The following is a 6,499-nucleotide window of genomic DNA, read 5'->3' on the forward strand; positions in this document are numbered from 1 at the left end:
CCTCGATGATCTATATTGCTTCGTAGTTCTTGTATCACTTTTATGCCTCTCGTTAATTTATTTTGCCGCAAGCATGATTATGACAAGTCATCGCTTCTCTTGATTTGTCGCTCCCTAGTATTTTTGCTAGCCTTCACTTGTACTGAGCGGGAACGCTGCTCGTGCCTCCAAACACATGAAAACCAAGTTATTCCAGCAGTGTCCACCATAAATACCTATGCATGGCATTTCAAACCATTCCAAGTAAATTCTCATGCGCTACCTTTAAAACCTTCAAAATGCTTCTCAATTTGTGTTAATGTTTCATAGCTCATGAGGAAGTATGTGGTGTTTAGCTTTCAACCTTGTCATTTACTTTTGACGGACTCTCATATGGAATAGTGGCACATCCGCTTATCCAATAATTTTGCAAAAAGAGTCGGCAATGAGATTCCTGAATCCGAATTAATTAAACTTAAATAGACACTCCTCCATGGTTTGTGATTGTTGGCAGGCACCCGAGGATTCGGTTAGCCATGGTTTGTGCAACAAAGGTTGGAAGGAGTGCCACATAAAAATGCAAATAATTCATGGGAGCCGCTCTTGAAAGTCCGGTTGGCGAGGTAGTTGGTGTACCCATTACCATTCGTTGACAACAACAAACACCTCTCAAAATAATTTTACTCCTACTTTACAAATGAAAAGCTCTAGCGCATGTTAATCCCTCGCTTCCCTCTGCGAAGGGTCAATCTTTTACTTTTATGTTGTGTCTCCATCCTTTCTTTGAGCACTTTCTTGAGAGCACAACCGTCATTCTTAGTATAATATGCTTGTCTCAAAATATGATTGATTGTGGTATAACTTTGATGCTTTTATCTTTGACAATCACTACTTCTAGTCTTTCTATGAACTTCAAAGGTGCCCGGGCATTTATGTTTTGCCGATCAAATACAGGCAAGCGAGATACCACTTTATCATACTCTCTTATGAACATTGCAATCTTGCTTATATACATGATTCATGATGCTTATTATTAATTGTTGGTACCTCTCCATGATTGACATAGCTGTTAGATGATCTTATTTGCACGTATCTCATTATGAACTCGCTTAAGTATTAGCCATAGCATGAGAATATATACATCATATAAGCAAATGTGTTCGTGAAAGTTCTTTTATCGCTCGCTTGTTAACCGAATTGCTTGAGGACAAGCAATAAGCTAAGCTTGGGGGAGTTGATACGTCCAAAACGTATCTACTTTCCCGAACACTTTTGCTATTGTTTTTCCTCTAATTTGTGTATTTTGGATGCAACTAACACGGACTAACGCTGTTTTCGACAGAACCGTTCCGGTGTCTCGTTTTTGTGCGAAATCCAACTTTCAGGAAAAACCTCGGGATTTTGACGAAAGGGCCTATTTTCCCGAATAATGACGGAGCCGAAGGGCAATTGAAGTGGAGGCCCGAGGGCCCCACACTACATGGCGGCGCGGCCTAGGGGGCCCGCGCGGCCATGTAGTGTGGCCCCTCGGTCGGCCTCCGACGCCCCCTTCGGACTACTTATTCGCCTCGACCTAAAAACGCACGGGAGAAGTGGAAGTCGCCGAAACCCTCCGTAACGCCGCCACATCGCGAAACTCCGTCGCGGGAGCCGAGTCTCCGTTCGGCACTCCGCCGGGACGGGGAATTGGAGGAGATCATCACCGCCATCACCGCCAACGCCTCTCCATCAACCAGCAATGTTTCCCCCATCCATGTGTGAGTAACTCCCCCGCTGTAGGCCGAAGGGGATGGTAGGGATTGGATGAGATTGGTCATGTAATAGCATAAGATTGTTAGGGCATAGTGCCTAGTGTCCGTAGATGGTACTTTTATGATATTGTTGCAACTTGTTATGCTTAATGCTTGTCACTAGGGCCCGAGTGCCATGATCTCAGATCTGAACATGTTATTATTTCATCATGATATTCGTTGTTTATGATCTTACCCGCAAGTTGTATACACATGTCGCCGTCCGGAACCAATGGCCCCGAAGTGACGAAATCGGGACAACCGGAGGGAATGGCAGTGATGTGAGGATCACATGTGTTCACGGAGTGTTAATGCTTTGCTCCGGTACTCTATTAAAAGGAGTACCTTAATATCCAAGAGTTTCCCTTGAGGCCCGGCTGCCACCGCCGGTAGGACAAAAGATGTTGTGCAAGTTTCTCATTGCGAGCACGTACGACTATAATTGGAACACATGCCTATTGATTGATTAGTACTTGGATACCGTTTTATTATTATCCGCAAATGCCCCGCTATGATTGTTACATGAGTTTCTCTCATCCATGCAACGCCCGTTATCCGTCCCCGTGCCTACGTATTTTAATCCTGCTGTTTACTAAAATCACTACCGCTGTCTTTGTTACTCTGCTGCTATTATTTCACTCATCGCTATCGTTATAAAACCGTTACTACCGATAAACTCCTGCGAGCAAGTCCGTTTCCAGGTGCAGCTGAATTGACAACTCCACTGTTAAGGCTTTCAAGTATTCTTTGTCTCCCCTTGTGTCGAATCAATAAATTGGGTAATACTTCCCTCGAAGACTGTTGCGATCCCCTATACTTGTGGGTCATCAATGGCGTCCCCAGAAACATGGTTATCGCACAACAAGCAACTTAATAAGAGATAAAGTGCATAAGTACATATTCAATACCACAATAGTTTTTAAGCTATTTGTCCCATGAGCTATATATTGTAAAGGTAAAGAATGGAAATTTTAAACGTAGCACTCAAGAAATTTACTTTGGAATGGCGAAGAAATACCATGTAGTAGGTAGGTATGGTGGACACAAATGGCATAGTGGTTGGCTCAAGGATTTTGGATGCATGAGAAGTATTCCCTCTCGATACAAGGTTTAGGCTAGCAAGGTTTATTTGAAACAAACACAAGGATGAACCGGTGCAGCAAAACTCACATAAAAGACATATTGTAAACATTATAAGACTCTACACCGTCTTCCTTGTTGTTCAAAACTCAATACTACAAATTATCTAGACTTTAGAGAGACCAAATATGCAAACCAAATTTAGCAAGCTCTAGGTGTTTCTTCATTAATGGGTGCAAAGTATATGATGCAAGATCTTAAACATGAGCACAACAATTGCCAAGTATCAAATTATTCAAGACATTTTAGAATTACTACATGTAGCATTTCCCGATTCCAACCATATAACAATTTAACGAAGAAGATTCAACCTTCGCCATGAATACTATGAGTAAAGCCTAAGGACATATTTGTCCATATGCAACAGCGGAGCGTGTCTCTCTCCCACACAATGAATGCTAGGATCCATTTTATTCAAACAAAAACAAAAACAAAAACAAACCGACGCTCCAAGCAAAGCACATAAGATGTGACGGAATAAAAATATAGTTTCAGGGGAGGAACCTGATAATGTTGTCGATGAAGAAGGGGATGCCTTGTGCATCCCCAAGCTTTGACGCTTGAGTCTTCTTAAAATATGCAGGGGTGAACCACCGGGGCATCCCCAAGCTTAGAGCTTTCACTCTCCTTGATCATATTGTATCATCCTCCTCTCTTGATCCTTGAAAACTTCCTCCACACCAAACTCGAAACAACTCATTAGAGGGTTAGTGGACAATAAAATATAACATGTTCAGAGGTGACACAATCATTCTTAACACTTCTGGACATTGCACAAAGCTACTGGACATTAATGGAACAAAGAAATTCATCCATCATAGCAAAAGAGGCAATGCGAAATAAAAGGCAGAATCTGTCAAAACAGAACAGTCCGTAAAGATGGATTTTATTGAGGCACCGAGACTTGCTCAAATGAAATTCCCAAATTGAATGAAAGTTGCGTACATATCCGAGGATCACGCACGTAAATTGGCATATTTTTCTGAGCTACCTACAGAGAGGCAGGTCGAAATTCGTGACAGACAAAGAAATCATGCTATCGCGCAGTAATCCAAATCTAGTATGAACCTTACCATCAAAGACTTTACTTGGCACAACAAAGCACAAAACTAATATAAGGAGAGGTTGCTACAGTAGTAAACAACTTCCAAGACTCAAATATAAAATAAAAATACTGTAGTAAAAACATGGGTTGTCTCCCATAAGCGCTTTTCTTTAACGCCTTTCAGCTAGACAAAGAAAGTGTGTATCAAGTGTTATCAAGAGATGATGCATCGACATCGAGGTTTGGAGTTTTCTCAACTATGCATTGTATCTTATCTATGTAAGTTTCAGAGGCTCCCTTTTCATTAGTCTTAGGCTTGCTATTCTCATCAAACAAATTTTCGGGAACAAGCCAAGCATAATTATTTTCTAGTGCCTCGCACATTCCTAAGAGTTTGCACGGTATTGAGGTTTTAATATCCCCCTCATAATTAACTTGATTAGTATACTTTTGTCTATCTTTTTTCATTTTTTCGAGGTACTGGCAAAATTGGTATAAGAGCCTAACATATTATATTTAGTGAAGACTTTTCTAGCTTATCTTGCTACTCCCCCAAATTCTTTAAGAAGGGTTTCTAACACAAAATCTTTCTTTTCCCCTTCTTCCATATCACCCAGTGTGAGAAACATGTGTTGGATTATAGGATTAAGATTAACAAATTTAGTTTCCAACATGTGAACTAAAGAAGCAATAGCAATTCCATAAGTAGGAGCAAGTTCTACCAAGTGTCTATCTTCAAAATCTTCAGTGGTACTAACATGAGTGAAAAAATCTTCTATATTATCTTTCCAAATTATAGACCCACGTCCTACCGGTACATCTTTCAGAGTAAACTTAGGAGGAAACATGATGAAATAAACTAAAGGAAAATAAAGTAAATGCAAGTAACTAATTTTTTTGTGTGTTTTTGATATAGAGTGCAAGGCAGTAAATAAAGTAAAGCTAGCAACTAATTTTTTTGTGTTTTGATATAATGCAGCAAACAAAAAAGTAAATAAAATAAAGCAAGACAAAACAAAGTAAATAGATTGGATTGTGGAGACTCCCCTTGCAGCGTGTCTTGATCTCCCCGGCAACGGCGCCAGAAATTTTCTTGATGCGTGTAGTTGACACGTCCGTTGGGAACCCCAAGAGGAAGGTGTGATGCGCACAACGGCAAGTTTCCCTCAGTAAGAAACCAAGGTTTAATCGAACCAAGTAGGAGTCAAGAAGCACGTTGAAGGTTGATGGCGGCGGGATGTAGTGCGGCGCAACACCAGGGATTCCGGCGCCAACGTGGAACCCGCACAACACAACCAAAGTACTTTGCCCCAACGAAACAAGTGAGGTTGTCAATCTCACCGGCTTGTCTGTAACAAAGGATTAGATGTATAGTGTGGATGATGATTGTTTGCAAAGATCAGTAAAGAACAATAGCAGCAGATTTGTATTTCAGATGTAAAAGAATGGACCGGGGTCCACAGTTCACTAGAGGTGTCTCTCCCATAAGATAGCATGTCGGGTGAACAAATTACAGTCGGGCAATTGACAAATAGAGAGGGCATAACAATGCACATACATGACATGATGAATATTGTGAGATTTAATTGGGCATTACGACAAAGTACATAGACCGCTATCCAAGCATGCATCTATGCCTAAAAAGTCCACCTTCGAGTTATCATCCGAACCCCTTCCAGCATTAAGTTGCAAAACAACGGACAATTGCATTAAGTATGGTGCGTAATGTAATCAATAACTACATCCTCGGACATAGCATCAATGTTTTATCCCTAGTGGCAACAAGACATCCATAACCTTAGAGGTTTCGCCACTCCCCCAGATTCACGGAGACATGAACCCACTATCGAGCATAAATACTCCTTCTTGGAGTTAAGAGCAAAAACTTGGCCAGAGCCTCTACTAATAACGGAGAGCATGCAAGATCATAAACAACACATAGGTAATAGATTGATAATCAACATAACATAGTATTCTCTATCCATCGGATCCCGACAAACACAACATATAGAATTACGTATAGATGATCTTGATCATGTTAGGCAGCTCACAAGATCCGACAATGAAGCACATGAGGAGAAGACGACCATCTAGCTACTGTTATGGACCCATAGTCCAGGGGTGAACTACTCACTCATCACTCCGGAGGCGACCATGGCGGTGAAGAGTCCTCCAGGAGATGATTCCCCTCTCCGGCAGGGTGCCGGAGGTGATCTCCAGAATCCCCCGAGATGGGACTGGCGGCGGCGTCACAGTAAGGTTTTCCGTATCGTGGCTCTCGGTACTGGGGGTTTCGCGACGAAGGCTTTAAGTAGGCGGAAGGGCAGGTAAAGGGGCGACGCGAGGGGCCCACACGACAGGGCCGCGCCGCCCTGGCGTGTCGCCGCCTCGTCGCCCCACTTCGTTACGTCTTCGGTCTTCTGGAAGCTTCGTGGCAAAATAGGACCCTGGGCGTTGATTTCGTCCAATTCCGAGAATATTTCCTTTGTAGGATTTCTGAAACCAAAAACAACAGAAAATAGCAACTGGCTCTTCGGCATCTCGT

The sequence above is a fragment of the Lolium rigidum genome, chromosome 2, assembly GCF_022539505.1.
Source record: "Lolium rigidum isolate FL_2022 chromosome 2, APGP_CSIRO_Lrig_0.1, whole genome shotgun sequence".
NCBI lineage: Eukaryota > Viridiplantae > Streptophyta > Magnoliopsida > Poales > Poaceae > Lolium > Lolium rigidum.